The following is a 20,826-nucleotide window of genomic DNA, read 5'->3' as shown; positions in this document are numbered from 1 at the left end:
TGTTTCCAAAAGCTAAAAACATATTTTAAATAGAAGTTGTCAACTTGGGATCTGGATAGGCTGTGAATACCTGAAATTAAACCCAAGATTTTGTTGAAGGTGCTTGTGTTTTATTCTTTCTCCCCTACCTTCATAGTGTGTGTGTAAAACTGTTATTAGATACTCAGAGAGGTCTGTGACTGCCTTCTCCCTCCCTCCCACCTTCTTAGTTTGAAACATTCTCACTGCAGTAGTAGTGGGAATTCAGCAGGCATTTATGTGCCTGCTTATAACCAAGGTAATGTGGTAATGCAGATGACCTATTTGTGTTGTGAAGTCCAAGACTTACTTGTTCTTTCTGGTAAACTAGCCCTATGCTTACTCTTATCTTAAATCCTCATATTTTGCCTTTTAATTGTTTAATTGATGAAGTGGTTTTCATCTAGTCTGCTATGGACTGTCAGATTTGAAGATGGAAATGCTGCGTTACACATCTTTATATCTCCTGCTGCATTGTACCATGTGTGTTATGTAAGTCTTAGTGTCTTAACCTCTGCTAGGCTTTCATGAAGTCAGATCTCTGAAGTAAAAATAACTAAATAAGTAATAAGTGAATAAATATTTCTTCTTTAGCCACTTACTCTGGAAATATTTGGGATCATCAGAGCAGTACATTTTGACTTCCCAAAATTTGCTAGACTGTTTGCTAGATTGCTTCCACTAGCATCTAGTTATACTATCCAGTTGACTAGGAAATCAATTTTTAGGCAGTGTATTTGTATTTATGACAGTTGTTTATTCTACATTCTTAGCACGGTGATTTAGTGGGTTAGGAAATGTACATATAATGAATTTTCATGTAGTTTTTTCCATACTTGACCATAGATGAAAAAAATTTCACTTCACAGTAGTATGTGGGGTAGTGCCTGCTGATACTACTTGTGTTTTTATTAGGACCATTAGAGGGCACCAACATCCATGGTAATCTATGCCAAATCTGACTAACTTCCTTTAATTTTCACCTTTTGAAAAAAAAAAAAATTAGGTAATTGCAGGTGAAGGGTGGATATGAATACACATCTAGTCCCTGGAACCTTACCTGTCTGATAGTTATGCTTATCCACTTGCCACCCAGAAGCAAAATACCCTTCCTTTCTTAGGATTTTTAATTTCTTAATATATATATTTTTGTCTTTAAAAACTTTTCTTATCCAGTCAAGAGGGGAAGTGGAATTGTGGAATGACATAGGTATTATTTTATCATGATTTATAATTTAGGTTTTAATTATTGAAAAGGGACATGTTGGATTTTATTTTTCCCCAAAATGCTTTGAAACTCAAAATTAATATAGATCTAATTATCGAAAGCACAATGTAAGTTGCCTTCTGTTATAAAACCCTATAAACATTACCTTGATCTTTAAAAAGTTGACCTGAAGGGTGCCTGAGCTGCTCAGTTAATTGAACGTCAAACTCTTGATTTCGGCTCAGGTCATGATCCCAGGGTCGGATCGAGCCCCTTGTCTGGCTCTGCACTGAGTGTGGAGCCTGCTTGGGGTTCTCTTTCTTCTCTCTCTGCCCCTCCCCTGTGTGTGTGTGTGTGTGTGGGCTTGCGTGCTCTCTCTCTCTTTCCCCCTCTCCCCCAAATTAAAAAAAAAAAAAGTTAAGCTTACTTCTGGGTAAGACTAGACATAAAAGAGGGTCAGTTACAAAAATATGTAAAGATCACAGTACTTTGAGAATTCCTTTTGGAGCCAATATTATTTAATATGTTTATAAACAATTTTGATAATATGATGAAATCCCTTTCAAGGTGTATAGATAGATCATAGTGAATTGTGTGTAATGGACAATAAGATTGTTGATAATAGGTTAAAATGTTAAATACGCTTTTATGAGTCAAGGTAAAAAAATATGCTCTTTTTTGGTAAATGATCTGAAACAAAGCATGCTTTTTCAGTAAAATTCAGCATAGTATTGAACAAGATGAGTTAAGGTATTGGAGAATTATAACTTATTTTAAGTAATTCTGTGATACATCTGCACAAAACAGATTATGTGTATTTTTGCCGGCTGTACCATGAAAATGTTGACTAAAAGTAGGAAAGTTCTAGAGTGGAATAGTTTAAAAATGATTGGAGGGTTAGGGATGGAATCCATGATAAAGGAGGACCGTAGATTATACTTAATTATATACTTAACTGCTTGTTACTTAATATTCAGATTAATCAGTACTAAAACTTGAGTTATGGAGAAAAATGTGAGGTGCATTAGATACTATTATTTCAATTTTGAAAATAAGTCATCTCCTCAATTCTTATTTCTTGAGCTTATTTGCAAGTACACGCTAGACATGACAAATTTACAAAACTAGTATACCCGTGTCTCTCCAGCAGGGCATAGTCCCCTCCTGAGGTACCACTGGGTCTCATTTAATCTTTCGTTTTTGTTTTTTTTTCCTGTTCCCCTTGTCCTCCCCCAAAAGAAAGGAACAGAAAAGAAAATAAAAGGCAAGAAATAACCCCCTAAAATTAATTTGTGGTCTGGGTTTTCCCTCTTGAATTGTCTTTTTTTTTGTTTTGTTTTGTTTTGTCTATTTATGAGAGAGAGAGAGAAGAGAAAACAAGTGGGGGAGGAGCGGACAGAGGGGGATAGAGGATCTGAGACGGGCTCTGTGCTGACAGTAGAGAGCCTGATGTGGGGCTCAAACTCAGGAACTGTGAGATCATAACCTGAGCCGAAGTTGGACGCGCAACCGACTGAGCCACCTAGGTGCCCCTTGAATTGTCTTTTAATTAAAGAACCTTTGAGAAATATCTGAGAGAGATCTGTAGAAAAATTAGTTTTATCAGTTTTGAATTTAGAATAAGCATTAATGTATAGTTCTGTTTTCCTTTCCCTCTTTCCTGTCACTCTAAATTTGAAACCTGATAGGAAAAGGAAGCTTCTTGTTTGTGTTATACCAGTTGTATTTCCAATTCAGTCTTTGACCTCAGAGTCTCTTAAGTTCTCTGTGCAATGTTTCCCTCTTACTTTTTTTTTTATTTGAAGTTAATAACAGAAATACAAAACCTCTAGTATAGTTTTTAGTAGTTCAAGATGCAGTATAGGAGTTAATTCTTTTACTTGACACACATTTATTATCTCCTGTATGTGGCTGATTTCAGTATATAATAATCTCAACCATTTCCCTCTCAGTGAATGTTAAAAAGTTAACTATATTTAAAATAATAGCTGTATATGTTGAACAAATTGATTTTATTCATGTTGTAGGTTAGTAAAACTTAACTTTTCGTACATGAAAATTTAGCACAGTGGTGGAATTTTTTAAATATTTTTAGGAAATATCACTATTATTATACTCTTAGAAATAAGTTTATTTAAGAGCCATTATTGGGACCTAGCAAAATCAGAGATTATGAGGAATTTGAAGAAACTGAGACATTATTCCTACTTTCATAATATTTAAATCATGTTGAGATAAAATTAATAATAATTTAGAACTGTGAAGATGATTTTAATCCTGTATAATTATTTGGGAATCTGTTAGTTTTCAGTGCAACTGTGTGCCTTTAGAATTTATCTCATTATAGGGATTGTTTTATTTCTGTTTTGAATACAAGTTGGGTAGACTTGGGTGCCCAGGGTGGCTCAGTCAGTTAAGCGTCCAACTTCAGCTCAGGTTATAATCTTATGGTTCATGAGTTCAAGCCCCACATCAGCTTTCTGCTGTCAGCACACAGCCCATTTCAGATTCTCTGTCCCCCCTGCCCCCCACTCACTCTTTCTCTCTCTCAAAAATAAACATAAAAAAAAAAGTTGGGTAGACTTTACATCTTTTATGAGTGCCTCTTGGAATACTCACTAATTTTTGGTGTTAGGTTCTGATTCTTTTTTTTTTTTTTTTTTAAGATGAGGTCTGTATGTGCTATTTTTCTAGAATGTCCTTGACAATTAAATTACACCAAAGACTTATCCATCCTAATTTACTCTGAAGATTTTGTAGTAAGAAGAGGTTATAAAGATATACTTGTGGTTAATGCAGGTATAAATATATTAAAATATGAGAAATTGAATTATAGAACAGTGTAGAATACAATGTTAAATATCTTCTAAATTAGATTTTAAATATGGTGTTAAATATGGTGTTTAAACATTATTAATTAATTAAATGTATGCACATGTGTAGAAGCATGTACATATTTGTAGAAAATTTGACAAAATCAAAAAGATCCAAAAAAGAATACAAAAATCACCTATAATTCTACTTTCCAGAATTAATCATTATTTAAATTTTTTTCTTTTTTTCCCCTTGGTGTATGTTAATCAAATTACCTGTCACACAGAGTAAAACTGTCACTTAGAAATCTTGTCTGCTAAAAGTTTCATTGATGACCATACTTAAAATATGTCAGTTGAAGAGATAAATCTTCAGATAATGGTTGCATACTTATTTAAGTATAAAAACTAATGAGTGCATTCCTACTTTTAAAAAGTCTTCTAATACATGAGGGTTTCTATCTCATTTTTTCTTAGAGTAAATGCTGCTAACAGCTTGGTGCATATCAAATGTTCTAGTTTCTTGGTGAGAGTGGATGAATGAGTGTGGGGTGGAGAAAGGGGTATGTGTGTCTAACAGTACATTAGGATTTGTCTCATTGTTCTTATTGACTTATGAATGTTCCATAGTATGAATGTTTATGATTTATTTCCTCCTTTATATTGGTAGACATTTTCATTGTTTTCAGTACGTTGCTATTACATGTATAATGCTGAAGTGACCATTCTTTTACGGTTATTTTTAAATAGAAAAATATTAGTTTAGGATGGATTCCTGGAAAGAATTTCTAGGCCAAAGGTTTTGCACATGTTAAATTTAATAAATACTCCCAAGTTTTACTTCCATCAACAGGGTAGTAAGAATATTACCGGAGGGGTGCCTAGGTGGCTCAATTGGTTAAGTGTCCGGCTTTGGCTCAAGTCATGATCTTGCCGTTCACAAGTTTGAGCCCCACGTTGGGCTCTGTGCTGACAGCTCAGAGCCTGGAGCCTGCTTTAGATTTTGTGTCTTCCTCTCTTTCTGTCCCTCCCCCGCTTATTCTCTCTCTCTCTCTCTCTGTCTCTTTCTCTCTCTCTCTCTGTCTCTCTCTCTGAAAAATAAATAAACATTAAAAAAATTACTGGAAATGAGCAATCTTAGTTTTAAAATCTTTTAAACAAAAAATAATGTTTTTGTTTTTATTTTCCTTATTACTGTTGACATCAGTTAAGTTTTTATGTATATTTTTCATTTGTATTTCTTTTGAAAATTTGCTGTTTTATCCTTATTATTCTATTAGAATTGTCTTTTTCTAAGTGATTTGTTGGTGCTATTTAAATTTTTTTTTTTTCAACATTTATTTTATTTTTGGGACAGAGGGAGACAGAGCATGAACGGGGGAGGGGCAGAGAGAGAGGGAGACACAGAATCGGAAACAGGCTCCAGGCTCCGAGCCATCAGCCCAGAGCCTGACGCGGGGCTCAAACTCACGGACCGCGAGATCGTGACCTGGCTGAAGTCAGACGCTTAACCGACTGCGCCACCCAGGCGCCCCTAAGTGATTTGTTGGTGCTATTTATATTTATACATATTAATCTTTCACAGTATTTTTTGTTCTCTGCTCATAGTATTTTCACAATACTATGAAACATCGAAACATTTTTATTTTTGTGTAGTAAAATGAATTATTCTATTGTGACTTTTGGAGACCTTCTTTAACCCAATATTTTAAGAAAAAATTCTTAGAAATTTTAATACTTCTGTGCTTTGTTTTCAAAGATACATGGATATCTTTTTGGATATAATACTTCGTTGTAGGGTCCATTTCTTATTTACTCATTTCAGTATCATTTGACTTTGTTGACCGATTTTTGTGTCTTAAAAAATGCTACCCTCTTTGCTTATGTTATACCGTCCTCTTCTGTTTATTACTAGCTGCTTTTTGGTTGGTGTTCTTACTTCCTCCTACTCCCCTCATTGTAAATCCTTTGATTATTTAGTACCTTATTGCTCAGTCCTGAGCCCTTTTCAGTCTTGTACGTAATCTCATTTCTTAGGTGATTTTATCTAGTCTTGTGTGTTTACATATGCATAAGTTAGGGACTATCAAGTGTGTCTTTCCAATTCAAACTTTTCTTCTTGAGTAGTGGTTTGAACCTTTTTGGTCACCCAACATTTGTGCAAACCTTTCTTTTAACACATACTTTCCTTTCTCAAGGGAATCGATCCTAGGTCCCATCCAGTTACTATATATAGCTCAGCCCTATATAATGCTTTTATTCTTAATTCAGCCAGTAATCTAAATAAATAATGTATCTCTCCTTTTGCCCAGCCCATTGTATAATAGTTGATAGGAACAGGATGATTATTAAGGATAATCATAATGATGCTTCTTTGGAGAGGGAAAGAATAGAAGTAGATAGCAGTTGTTGGTGCATATTAATACTGAAATCCTTCTGGACAGAAGACTCTGCCTTGGCAACTGTGTCAATTCCTTGGTTAAACTCTGTTTTGCTCTGTGGGAAGAATGCACTTTGACTATTGCATGTGTCCTTGGCTTTGTTCTTAGGTGATTCTTCCTTGTTTGTTATCTTTCTTTGCTACATCTGAAGTAGAAGGCATTCAAGAGTATGACATCTCTAGGAATTACGCAACTTTTATAGCTCCCTGCCAGTTGGTATAGATTTAGGAGCTGCAGGGTTATGTAAGGTTCAGTCATAGGTTTTTATAGGCCACTAATATAGTTTGGTGGTAAAACTCTTCCAAAAACTTAATAGATTTCTATTCTTCCCTTTTTTTAATTTTTTTTTTTATGTTTATTAATTTTTTAAGAGAGACAGAGACAGAAACAGAGTGTTATGTTAGCGGGGGAGGGGCAGAGAGACTGTGCTGGACTCGAACCCACGAACCATGAAATCATGACCTGAGCGGAAGTCAGATGCTTAACCAACTCAGCCACGTAGGCACCCCTGTTCCATTCTCTTTAAGTCAGTACCATATGACATTATCTTCAGCAAAAGATCTCTTTTAGTCCTAATTTTTTGAAATCTACTCATCCTCTTACTGGTCTCTCTCTGTTCTAGACCTGTTCCTTTTTCTGTTACTGGGCCACCTTGAGGGCATCTGAAATAATAGGCTTGAATGGTGTATCCGTCAAAAGTTTTACCAGAGAAGCAGAACAAATAGGAGATTTGTATATGATAGAAAGAGAGATAGACATATATTAAAAGACTTACTACAGGGAATTGGATTACAGAATTCTGGGAGCTGGCTGAGTCTGAAGTTTGTAAGGTAGGCATTTAGGAAGGGAAGATCTCAAGTAGGCTAGAACCCAAGGTCATATGCTGACACGGCTCTCCCAAAGCAGTTAGGAAATGAAGATCTAGGGAAGGGGGAGCAATTGTAGACTCAGCTGCTATTCACAGTCTCATTTGCCAGGAAGAACCCAATCTCCTTTAAGATCTTACCTATTAGGTCATGCTCAGTAAGGATGATCCCCTTAGCTTAAAGTCACCTGATTAGGGACTTTAATTACATCTACAAATCCCTCCATAGTAGCACCAGGATTAGTTTAGCCTAACCAAGTTGACACATCAAGAAACCACCACATATGGGAAAGCAACACTCTTCACCTGTTCTTTGCTACTATGTGGCAAAGAACCTTTGAGGTCACAAAGTTCTCTCCTTTTATTTGGAGCACAAAAGTAGCTGCCTTTGCTGATCTCAGAGGCCTGGATTTACTGGACTAGAGCTTCACTCAGTGGCACTGTTTTTATGTTTATCTCTGCTCACAACTCCCTTATTCATGGTTGAGCTGATCTTCTTGCCTGTTTAAACAACCAACACCCCACCAATATTCTGAGTTTTTCTAACTGCTTTTCTTCAAGCTATACACACTTGGTAGTTATGTAATGTGCCCTCCCCATTATTACAGACGAGTTTTACTAAATGGTTTGTCACTGCGTAACAGAGGTTGTTAGTTTTCCAGCCTGACACATTTCCTTGCTATCCTCTAGCCTTATCAGAGTTTTTAAGAATTTGTTATGGCAGCACTTTACTTCTAATTTAGTGTATTGATTAAAATATAAGATACGTTGTTGGAACAAAGAGACTCCAAAACACTTGTGGTTCAAGCAGGATAGATTATGTGATAATACTCTAGGGAAGTCCTTCAGGTTGTGTATAGGTCTAAGTGTCTCCTGTTTTGTTACACCATCCCTTAACCTGTGCTGTCCAATATGGTAGCTGCTACCAGTATGGCTACTCAGTGCTTGAAATATGGCTAGTACAACAGTGGCTGGAGTTTTAGATTTGTTTTGTTTTAGTTTTAATTAGTTTAAATAGTCAACATGTGGCTAGTGGCTACCATGTTGGAGAGTGCAGATACAGAACATTTCCATCATTATAGAAAGTTTTATTGGGCAGCTCTGCCTTAGGGTGTTGACTTCATCTACAAAGTCTAATCTGGCTCACTAGCATCACATCCATGTTCCAGCCTGTTATGGGCTGAATGGTGTCCCTCCCAAATTCATGTTGAAACGTTGACACCCATTGTTGTTGAGAATGCAAACTGGTACAGCTGTTGTTACCAGTATGGAGGTTCCTGAAAAAATTAAAAATACAACTACCCTACAGTCCACTAATTGCATTACTGGGTGCTTACCCCCCAAATACAAAAACACTAATCAAAAGGAACGTATGCCTCGTATGTTTATTGAAGCATTATTTACAATAGACAAACTGTGGAAGCAGCCCAGGTGTCCAATACATGAGTGGATAAAGAAGATGTATGTGTGTGAGAGATAGAATATTATTCAGCCATAAAAAGTGAATGAAATTCTGCTGTTTGCAACAACATGGATAGAACTAGAGAGTATAATGCTAAGTGAAAATAGAGAAAGACAAATACCATATGATCTCACTCATATATGGAATTTAAACAACCAGACAAGCAATAGAAAAGAAGGGAGAGACAAATAAAGAAACAGACTCTGAAATATAGAGAACAAACTGATGGTTACCAGAGGGGAGGTGGATGGGAGAATGGGTGTAATAGGAAATGGGGATTAAAGAGTACAGTTAACATGATGAAAAAAAAATAACATAAAATGATTTTTAAAAAAAGGAAGCCTTAACCCCTAGTAACTCAGAATGTGACTGTATATAGAAGGTAATGCCTTATAAAAGGGAATTAAGGTTAAATCAGGTCATATGGGTAGGCCCTAATCCAATCTGACAGGTGTTCTTATAAGAAGAGGGAATTTGGACACGAAGAGACACCAGAAATGTGTGCACACAGATAAAAGGTCATGTGAGGACACAGTGAAAAGGTAGCTTATTGACAAGCCAGAGAGAGAGAGAGACCTCCAAAGAAACCAAACCTGCTGATACCTCAATCTTAGACTTCTAGCCTAAAGAACTGGGAGAAAAAATTTTGTTGTTTAAGCCATCTAGTCTGTGGTATTTTGTTAAGACAGCCCTGGAAAACTAATGCATAACACATGAGGAATAAGAAACAGGCAAACACAAATAGCTTTCTTTTAACGAATTGGCCAAGAAATTGCAAAATTACTTTCTGGCCAGAACTTAGTTGTATGTCCATTCCTAGGACCTAGGTCTTGTATATGGCCATCCTAGGACCTAGGTCTTGTATATGGCCATCATACCCAGATATAATCTGTGGAGAAGTGTTTTACTAAAAGAAGAAGAGTGTGGATATTGGAGGATAATTAAATGTCTTATACCAATATAATTCTAGGATTACATATCCTTGTGTCTCACAGTCCAACAAAAGTCATTCCTGGCTCCTGAAATAATCTTGTTGGCCCAGCTTGGGTCATGTGTCCATTCCTGAACCAGCCATTGATAAGGAAAAAGATGCTTTGTTCAGGCCTAGGTCATGTCTTTCTGTACTTTCTAGGAGATAGACTAGGAGAGGTCATTTTCTCCTGAGTCTCATGGAATGCTTCCCAAAAAAGTGTTCCTGTTGCCAAAATAGTGAGGTGGCAGAGTGGGAAGAGAAAGAATACTGGACATAAGACTTCCAAGCTATACCTGGAAATGTCCCTCCTCTCTCCATCTTTGCTGCCATCATATTAGTCCAGGGTGCTATCTTACTGGGACTTCATAGTAGCTTCCTAATTTGATCTAGCACTCTTCCTTGCCTCCTCACACTACATTTCATTCTTCATGCAACAGCTAGGCTAATCTTTCTGAAATGTAAATCCTCATTTAACTTCTCATTGCCCTTAGAGTAAAATCCAAACTCCTGCCTTGGCTTATAAGACTTCATATGGCTGATTCTTCTTACTGTTCTAGCCTCATTTTATATCCTTTTCAGTTCATTCCCTATTGTCTTTTTTTTTTTTTTTTTTTTTTTAATCTTTGAGCAAGAGGGCTGGCACAAATGGGAGAGGGGTGGGGAGGGGGAGAGAGAGAAAGAGAATCTCAAGCAGGCTACATGCTGAGCCCCAACAGGGGGCTCCATCCCACGACCCTGGGATCATGATCTGAGCCGAAATCAAGAGTCAGATGCTCAACCAACCCTGAGCCACCCAGGTGCCCCATAGTTCATTCACTATCTTCTAGTCCTACTAGCCTGTTCTTAGAGCATGGAGACTTTCTCACTTAGGGTCTTTTTACTCTTTTTCTAGGATATTCTTCCCCTGGTTCTTTGTCTCTTCTCTTTTAGGTTTTAGCTTAGCTGTGGGTTGTTGGAAGAAACTTTTCCTCCCTACATCTCTCCTTTTCTCCACCCTCCCTTTCAGTTTTCTGCCTGTCACTGTTACTGGGGTGGGAAATAGGAGGCTCTCTTGGCCTTTTGCCAGGCTTTATTAGTATTAAATACTTGAGTGGACTCCTGTTTCTTACCACTTAGAAAGGGATTTGTGGGTGGTGGGAGTAGGAGAATTTGAGTGTTTAACATTCCCAGATTAATAGCTGTTTTTGTTTTTGTTTTTATAAGGGGGGAGGTACACGTGGCGGATGGGTAGGGGGGAGAGAGAGAGAGAGAGAGAGAGACAGAGAGAGAATCTCAAACAGCCTCCACACTTAGCGTGGAGCCCAACATGGGGCTTGATCTCATGATCCTGATAATGAGCTGAAATCAAGAGTCAGATGCTTAACTAACTGAGCCACCCAGGCATTCCAGTAATAGCTGTTTTGTTTTTTTTTTTTTTATTCTTGTGTCCACATCAATTTTGGTTATTTGGTTGGACCTTTTGAAATTGTTATTTTATTCATTGAAAGTCATCAAATATCTGTGATTTTGTATGGCTCACCCTAGTATGTTATAATGCTTTGATTTTGTAGAAGACAGTTGTCATTGATTTGTCAGGAGTTCTAGATAGTGTGCATTTAACTTGTTAGATGACTTTTGTAAACTGCCATAAAATATGCCCATTGAGATTTTAATTGGAATTACATTGAAGTATGAATTAATTTGAGGAGAAATAGATGTATAATACTGAGCATTTCCATCCAGAAACATGGTGTGCTTCTATTTTCTTCAGGCCGTCTTTAATAAAATTTTATTGTTTTCATACAGGTTTTGCACATTTTGGGGGGGATGGATTTATTCCAGATTATTTTATAGTTCTTATTACCATTATGAATGGTATTCTTTCTTCCATTACACTTTGTAATTAGTTATTGTTGGAGGGTAGGAACCTATTGATTTTCATATGTATATGGCCACTTAATTGAATTCTACTATTAAGTCAGTTTATTCTATTGAGTTTTCTGACTAAATTGTTATATTGAATTTAATAAATGATTGTCTTCTTTCTCTTCTTTTTCAGTACTTATACATCTTGTTTTTTCTTCTTCTTGCATCAGTTTTGAACATTCCCAAAATGTTGAATAAAAGTGGTAATAGAGGCAGTCGTTATCTAGGGAGTGCTAATGGGAGCGATGCTGTGTCACTATTAAGTATAATGCAAATATTCTTTGTTAATTTAGTATACTAAGCTAAAGTAACTCTTTCTCCTAGCTCACAAAGTTTTATCGGAAATGTATACTAAATTTTATCAAATGCATTTTTGGCATCTGTTGAAATGAGTATTTCTTTTCCCTCCCTTCCAGTCTATTCATATAATGAGTTCCAATACTAAATTTCCTAATAGTAAACTGTTTGGAATATTTAGTGTTATGTATTTTTTTTTTTAACACACTGTTGGATTTGATGTCATTAACATTTCAATTTGTATTTTATGAGATTATCCATTTCATATTAGATTTTCAAATTTCTTGGGAGAAACTATATATTCCTTTCTTCAGTCTTGTAAAAACAGATTTGTGCTTGATAGAAGCAATTTTATGTATCCTTTTTCTTTTTAATCTTAGTTGTTGTGGTTTTTTTCCAATGCTTTTTTAAATGTTTATTTTGAGAGAGAGTGTGTGTAAGTTGGGGAGGGGCAGAAAGAGAGGGAGAGTTAGAATCCCAAGCAGGCTCCATGCTCAGTACAAGAGCCTGACGCGGGGCTTGATCTCATGACCACGAGATCACGACCTGAATCAAGAGTCAGACCCTTAACTGACTGAGCCACCCAAGTGCCCCTAGATGTTGTGTTTTTAACACTTAAATGTCAGAAAGGAGTTTGATAAAGTGCTTCATTTGATCTCTTTATAGCTTGTTAATTTTTAGAAGTGGCTTAAATAATGCATACCTCTTACTTTTTTCATAATTGTGAAAAATTTAATTGTGGTAAACAACATAACAAAATTTTACCATTTTAACCATTTAAGTGTACAGTTCAGTAGTGCTAAGTATATTCACATTGTCGTGCAACAGATCTCTAGAAGTTTCTCAACTTGCGAAACTGAAACTGTACCCATTAAACAACTCCTCATTCCCCTCTTGCCCCATCTGGAAACTACTATTCTACTTTCTGTTTCTATGAAATTGACTACTTTAGATGCCTCATATAAATGGAATCACATAGTATTATTTTTTGTGACTGACTTAAATTTCACATAGCATGATGTCCTTAAGATTTTTCCATATTATAGCATATGACAGATTTCCTTCCTTTTTAATAAAGACTGAATAAGCCATTGTGTGTATGTGCCACATTTTGTTTTTCCATTCATCCATTGATGAACATTATAGTTGTTTCCACCTTTTGCCTATTGTACCTTTTGTTTTTTACAGTTAATTCATGTATTTTAAATTTAAGTTGGCTTATGGAGGGAGATAAGAACTTAATCTTACATTTTTAAATGGTTAATCGGTTGAATTAGCTATTTCAGACTATCCTTCCCACTATTTGAGGTACTACCTTTATTTCATGTATTTGGATAATAGAATAACAGACTGGATTATATCTACTCAGTCTATACATTTTTATGCACTGCATTTGTATAACCTGAATGCCCACGTACTAAAATTAGTTGTTTGTACTAAATAGTTTCCTGTGTTATTTGACACGTAGCTAACATATGTATGGTTTTATGGTTAACAAAATAATTTTCCATGTTTTTCATTTAATGTAGTCTGTGGTCTTTTGAAACAAAATTTTTTGTTTTCTCCTAACCTCTAAGCCTCTTAAGCAGGCTTGGCTTCTTTCTTTCCTTTCTTCCCTCCCTCCCTTACAAATTTCTACTTAAGAGGCACATGTGCTTTTATGAAGAAGACAAGAGCAGTGCCAGCATCTATGTAGTATTCTTATTGATTTGTGATGTCATTAGTCTTAACTAGGCTGTCTTTGTTTATAATATTTTAAGTTTATTTATTTTTGAGAGAGACAGAGACAATGTGAGCAGAGGAGGGGCAAAGAGAGAGAGGGAGAAAAAGAATTCCAAGAGATGCAGGGCTCAAACCCACAAAACTGTGAGATCATGACCTGAGCCAAACCAAGAGTCGACTTGTAACCAGCTGAGCCACCTGGGTGCCCCACTGGGCTGTCTATGAACTTGAACATCTCCATACATACTTAGGGCAGGACCTACAGATTCCATGATGTATTTTAGTTATTTTGTACTATCATTCCAGTGTTCTTTAGTTTTGTTCCAATGTTTTTGAAGTATATTTCAATAAACTAGGAATAATTTATAACTTACACAGTTGGTAATTAAGCAATACCAGAATAGAGGAGCTACTTACAAGACTCAAAGTGGATAAAATTTTAAATTCCATTGGCGAGATGACACGTGTTTTGAATTAAACCTGTGATAAAGTATGCAGCTATGACACTAAACTGTGACTGGTCTTTTCAGTCTTTCTAATTTTTTTATGTTGGAGGAATCTTAAGGGAGATTGCATTATGTTTTTTTCTATTTTTGTTAAGGCATATAGTAAAAGTAAACTGTAAAAATTTAAATAGTAGAGGAAGATAAGGTATAATATTTGAAAATCTCCCTTTTAGAACACAAGGTGTAAATTTTAAGTGAACTCAATTTCATGCTTTTTTTTCTGTACATTTGCACACATATATCTACATGTGTATTTATGTAAACAAATTTTTGTATAAATGTCATCATAAAAGTATTTTGAAAAATTTTTTTAACTTAATGGTTCATTGTAGTCTTCCCATATAAATATATATATCGTTTATCTTATTTCCCTTAATGGTTGGGGAGTATTTTCTTGTTAGGGATCATGACTTCCCTAGTTTTATACAGTGTTTGTAGCCAGTGTTTTGGTTGTGCCCAGTGTTCTGCTGTTAACAAATAGTACTGCAGTGGATCCTTTTTGATATATTTATCTTTGTGTGTATGTTTCTGTAATTTGCTAGGATATATTCTACTGGTGAAAGTGCTAGACCAAATGTGCACGGGTCTGTTTTTATAATTGCCATTTTATTATGTGTGTCAACACCATATTTTTTAAACTAGTGGTTTAGTATGTTTTGTGATATGGTAGGTCGAATGTTAGCTTTCAAGCCCTATTAATACCTGTTCTCTCTGGGTGTTGTGCTTTGTTGACTGCTTTATCCATGAACAGCCAGATAAAATATCCCCTCTTCCCTGAAGTTGTTCATAACACTTAGCCCACTGAGTAATTATAATCTCAATAACTAATATTTTAATAACTAATATTTTAATGAGTACTTACTATATACCAGGCAGTTTGAATTGCTTTATGTCTCATTTAATCCTCACAGCAACTCTGAGGTAGATAATATTTGTATATACATTTTATAGTTGAAAAAACCAAGACAAAGAATAACTTGCTCAAGGTCACAGCAAATGATGGAAGTGGAATATAAACCGGGGCAGTCTCACCTAAAAGTCTGCTTTCTTAACTCCTATAAGCCACTGCCTTTTTTACTATTCTTCTATGGCCTCCTCAGTAGTTAACTCTCAAGAAATATGTTTTGTATAAATTTTTAGAGATCACACGCTGATTTCATCTTTCGTCTAGGTCCTCTTTACAGATCTGTGTGAATGACACCTTATTCTAATTATGTAAGTAGTAATAGTCCTGGTATATTTGAGTTGATTAGAACACCAGGCTATAAAATTGTTCCCACCTCTCTCTTCCACTCCCAGAAGACTTTGTCAAAGTGTAGCCAGTTAATATTGCTCTGTTCTGTTATGTCTTATTTACCTAACTCCATTTTGGGAAAAATCACATGAGTGATTTTGGGATCGATTTTCATAGAGTGTGAGTGAATAGTATACTATTCTTAACCTTTTCTGGAACATCATATCAAAATACATACCTTGTAGATGATGTCTTTTATAGTAAGTTCTCAGAATGTAAAGTGAGACCAAGGCTGTTTTAAACTCTGCTATACCTCTTAATTCATGTTGTCAATAAGTATGATATGTGAACTGAACCTCTCAGAGACTCACATAAAAAGGGACATAGTAATACCTTCTTTTGGTGGGGGTCAGATGAGCTAATGTATGTGAAAACATTTGTAAACTATTAAGGGTCTCCATAAATGTTAGTTGTTAAAAGTGAAGGATTAGGAAGGATGAAGAGCTTTGTGAAAATAGTTACTGACCAGTAAGATGTTTGGCTATTTAAAAAGAAATACAATTTAAAATCTATAATTTAGAAAAATCTCACTCTTTCATTTAAGTTCCTAATTCTGTTTATTTTATTGAGTTCATAGATTGCCAGTAAAACTCTTCAGGGGTAATTGTGCATGTGTGTTAATTTATTTTAGATGGAGCCAGTGTTAGCATAAGGAATGAGATTCTGTAATGAAGATTCTACAAATGATAGTTGCATGGGTTAGATGCCCTTTTAGGATTATATTCTGGATTTATTAGGTCTTTAGCATAAATAGAAGATGTCCTTAAATTGTCCCAGAATTGAAAAAATTTGTAGTACTTTATCTTACTGTTGTTAATAAAGAGGGAGTGATAAGAGTAATGCAAGATTCAACATCCTTTTCTTACTCTTGTATCTCCTTTTCTGGGAGTGGTGAAGCAAACCATATTTCTGTGACTTCTGCTGTAGGTTTAGCAGATGATTCTATGATTCTAGATAAAATGGCAAAGTATCAAAGCAAAGATTTGACCACACTGTTTTCTAAACTTGGAACGTTAAAACACATCTTTAACTTGCTTTGTGGATTGTTTTTACATTTGTACATTTTCTTAATTTTTTTTCTTATTCTGCCCCCATGTAGCCATTACCTCACAGTCCAACGCCTCTCCCTCATTTGACCAGTTTTCTGCTCCAACCCAAAGTTGGAGTTGAGTTCCAGATCCAAACTGGAATGTTTTAAGTTGTGGATGTGCCTTAGTATTTGGGAGGTCTTTTCATATGTGGAAGTTTCTTATTTTACCCTTATCAGCAGATCCTCTTGTCTTTTATACCAAAATATAAAAAAAACACGGGCTTGGCATTTCGACTTTTTGTCCTCCATGCATGAGCAGCTTCATTGTGTATCCCATGGAGCCCAGAATAGCAGCTTTGCTTGGCTCGAGAACCCATTCATTGGCTTAGGTAGCCTTGAATGTTAAGTTTCATACATCTTAATTAAATAGTAAGGTCTTTCTGACTTCACTACCAGAAGCAGAAGTTTTCCTGAATATCTTAATCAAAGGACAATTAGTAATCAGGGTCAGATTCTAATTTCATTACACTCCAGGCATGTGAGTACTTGACAGTTTCTGTTCCTAACATAAAATTACATTCCATTATGAAATAACCCATTCATTGCCTTCGTATTTCTTTTTTTATGAATATTTCACCTGGAAAAAAGCATTTATGGAAAGAGTTTGAAATTAAGTTGGGAAACTTGTTTTTGAACCCCGCCTTAATACTATATGACTTTGGGAAAGTTACTGCTTAACCTCAATTTTTTTCATTCATATTAGGGCTAATGATTTTTTTTTTTTCCTAACAGTTTTTCTAAAGAATGGACATTGTATATCTAGCACACTGTCTTACATGTTGGGAGGTGTTAGATACTTTTCTTGATTTAATTAAAATCTTGAGTGAAGTTGTCATTGTTCTTTTTTAGTCAGGAGCAGTTTTCTTTACCTTTTTTAGGTCATGAATTTTAGTTATTAGATTCTGATGAAAACTGTGGACCTATTCCCCAAAACGTACTTAAACGCATACATATAGCATTTTGTATACTGTTTCAGGAGGGGTTCTTAAGGCATAAGTCTATGAACCATGAATCATGAATCTTAGGTGAAGAGTACTGGATTTTGTCTTTTATCCGTTGAGTTCATTGACCTTCTGTACTTTTTATCACCTCTAAAATTAAAAAGAAAACAGTATTTTTCCCTACCTCTGCCCCAGTAATAACAACAATAGCTACAAATTTTAAATTACTGTCATCTTTCTTCCTTTGTTCTCCTTCTTCTTGAAACTATTGGAATCTTGACTCAGAGAAAAACCTCTTTGAGAGGTAATTGGTTTTTATGTATGCTTTTTTATTCCTAGAGGTATGAAGGATATCTTATGGAACAATAAGATGTACTTAATAAAGCTTACAGCTGTTTCCTCATGTATTTAAAAGCAAACTGTAAACATTAATTTTCTTTCTTCAGTCTTATTTTATAGTTGTTGTTCTTTTAAATATGGTGCGTTGAGCACATTCCTTAAACTTCCTTTTTTCCCAGTGTCCCACTGATATTTTAATGATTGAATTAAACCACAATTCTGAAAAGCAGGAACAGATGTTATCATGTTAGTCAAACTACCTTAAAGAGGAACAAAAGGACCTCATTAGGTCTGTGAGTTTAATGTACGTTAGCATGTGTGTGGGGAAGGAGGGGAGAAGATCCAACCTAGGTGTGGATAAATCCGGATTTGAATGATGTCATCAGCACTGTTTCTCCCAACATTTTTAGTCTCTCTTTTCTTCTGTTTTAGCTTTGTTTTCAGCCAGGCAATGATGGCTGCCAAAGGAAAGGGGATGGGATATTCTAGCCAGACCTGAGTCATGTTGCCACCCCTGTTGTGGTTGGGAAGAATCACCTCCTAAATCACATGGAATGTTTTCCCCACAGACAAGAGGGATTATGTTACTAGAAAAAGGGGGTGGGGAGAAAGCATGTTGAACAGTAAAATTACAGTTCACAGTCCACTACAGGTACCATCAGAGGACCAGAAATTTTGAAGAAGATAGAAAGTTCACCGGATCGGATTGACAGCATAATCTCAGAAGGAACGGAACCCAAGATACCAGAGGTAAGCTCAGGTTTTCCTAGGGGAACCTCGGAAAGGCTCCAAGCTTGGAGTCAACAAATGCAAAGAACAGTAGTGGGTAATTGGGTAATAATCAAGAATTTTTAAAAGAATTAGTTTCCAAAATGCTGTTTAGTTGGGCCTCCTTCCCGCCCTTTCTTCAACCTAAACAACTCTGGTGGCAGTGATGCCTGCCTTCAGGCCTGAAGTCTAAGAACTGTGCTCTTAGGAAAGTAGACCAACAATTCAGTAGGGCAACTACTGAGATGTTGGAACCTGAGAGAGAAGCAGAGCAACTAAAGCATGCTACTCCAGAGGAAAACGGTTTTCACGGTTACCAGTGAGCTTGACTTCCAATGCAGGTACCTACCTTTCTTGGATGCCTTATTTATATGCCCTGACTTGCTTAAATCATGCTTACTACTGTCCCTTTTAAGAGAGAAGCCACTTGGGTAAACAAACCTGAACAACCTCAGAGAAAGCGCACTTTGGCTTCCCATAGTCTCTAAAGTAATCTTTTCATTTGCCAATATAAACAGACAGGGATAATCAGACAATTGAGGAGAATCAAGATGGAAGAGGATTAAGATGAATAAAAGAACAACTGATGTCAGATATAATTCGAAGAAAACTTCAAAGAAAAACTGTAATTGGTATTTCATTTAAGGTATAAGAACATGTTGCAATCATTAATCATAATTTCACTGAAAAAGGGGCAGAGAACCAGAAGAGATTTTGAAAATTATAAAAGAAAAATTTTAATGGATTAGCTAAATAACAATTTAGCATGAATTAAGACTGAGTGGTGATTTGGAGCTAAAGAGCAAATCTCTGCATATATGAAGCAAAAAAAAAAAAAAGAAAGAAAACAAGAAAAATAAAGAGATATGGAGAATACCTCACAAAGTTTTCACATCTGTAAATTTGAAAATACGAGTTCTAGAAGCAGAGAACAGGAACAGTGGGAAGGAGAAAAATAATGAAAGAAATAATTGAAGAAAATGTCATGAGCTGGAGAAACATAATGAATTTCAGATTGAAAGAGCCCAAGCAGGATGAATGGAAAAAGAGTTACATCTAGACACATCTGGTAAAATTTCAGAACTCTAAGGATAAACAGAAAATCCCCAATTATTGCCAGAGAAAGGGAGTAAAAAATGGAAAATGAAATGACTGTGTTCTTAGCAGCCTTCATGAATGCTTGAAGACGGTGGAACAGTATCTTCACATTTGGGGGATAAGAGATTTGGACCTAAATTTTCTATACTCAACCACACTATTTATCATAAGAGGACAAGTACGTTTTTTTATACTTGGAAAAGCTTTGCACCTTATATGAAAATATTTGAGATACTATAGTACAATGAAAAATTTAGTCCATGAGAGAGGATATAGTAGTAGGGCAGTGTGGGTGGGAGGAAACCTGGTAGTAGTTACAGTGGCAATTTTGGGCCTTCATAAAGAACTGAAGAAACCTAAAATAAAATTCAAGACTCATCTGCCTGGGATACATGTTCAATTCTCTTTCAATTAGTAATGTCTAAATGATAAAAAATTGTATTTCCCTCGGTAATTAGTATTCACTTGGGTACATTATGAATGTACTTAATTGATTTTTAGTTTTAGAATCAACTTAGAAGATATATAAAATAGGTTGTATTATAAAACTTTATAATGTAAAAAAGAATAATTAGTAGGAAATTGAGGGCAAGAGAGGAAGGGTTAGTGCTCATTTCTTCAATGGACAGTCAATAGATAATATAAAAATGGTGAATTGAGAAACAGAAGTAAAATAGTATTAAAGTTAACCTGTAACCACACTAGACACTAGAAACCTATTAACAGCGTAACAGTGTATTGCCATGTTGATGCAGACAGGTATGAAAAAGACCTGTTGTTCATTTTGTGCCTTTGTGGCCTTCGAATTTTGAAAAAAAAAAAAAAATCTTACTTGCATATATCACATTTATAACATTAAAAAGATTGCAGAAGTTTCATCTATCTAGTTAGATAATAGTGATTTTATTTATCAAGTGACATTCCAGGGTCACATGGTTTTTAGAAACCAAGGTAGAAGTAGAAGACACTTTGGGATTAATTCCAGGAAATCGGAAAGTTGCATAGAATACCAATGTGGCTATTTTTATGTAGAATACATAATTATTTCTTGACTGGCATATACTCTTGATTTTATATGTCAATTCCT

At 35.5% G+C, this 20,826-nt stretch overlaps 1 protein-coding gene and 1 long non-coding RNA gene across 4 annotated transcripts in view; both read left to right on the top strand.

Annotated features, from left to right (window-relative positions):
- Window positions 1-20,826, top strand: part of ANKRD17 (ankyrin repeat domain 17) — a 165,056-nt gene that overhangs the window by 5,766 nt on the left and 138,464 nt on the right. The gene's annotated exons all lie outside the window — the stretch shown is intronic.
- Window positions 15,730-19,613, top strand: LOC124521331 (uncharacterized). Its single transcript, XR_006964449.1, has 2 exons — window positions 15,730-18,623; window positions 19,160-19,613. It is a non-coding gene; the product is annotated as an uncharacterized LOC124521331 (long non-coding RNA).

This window comes from Lynx rufus, unplaced genomic scaffold (assembly GCF_022079265.1).
Source record: "Lynx rufus isolate CCGP_SWC_20201006 ecotype Redwood Valley unplaced genomic scaffold, mLynRuf1.p SCAF_3, whole genome shotgun sequence".
Classification (NCBI taxonomy): domain Eukaryota; kingdom Metazoa; phylum Chordata; class Mammalia; order Carnivora; family Felidae; genus Lynx; species Lynx rufus.
Note: the sequence above shows the minus strand (reverse complement) of the source record. Positions and strands in the feature narration are given on the sequence as shown.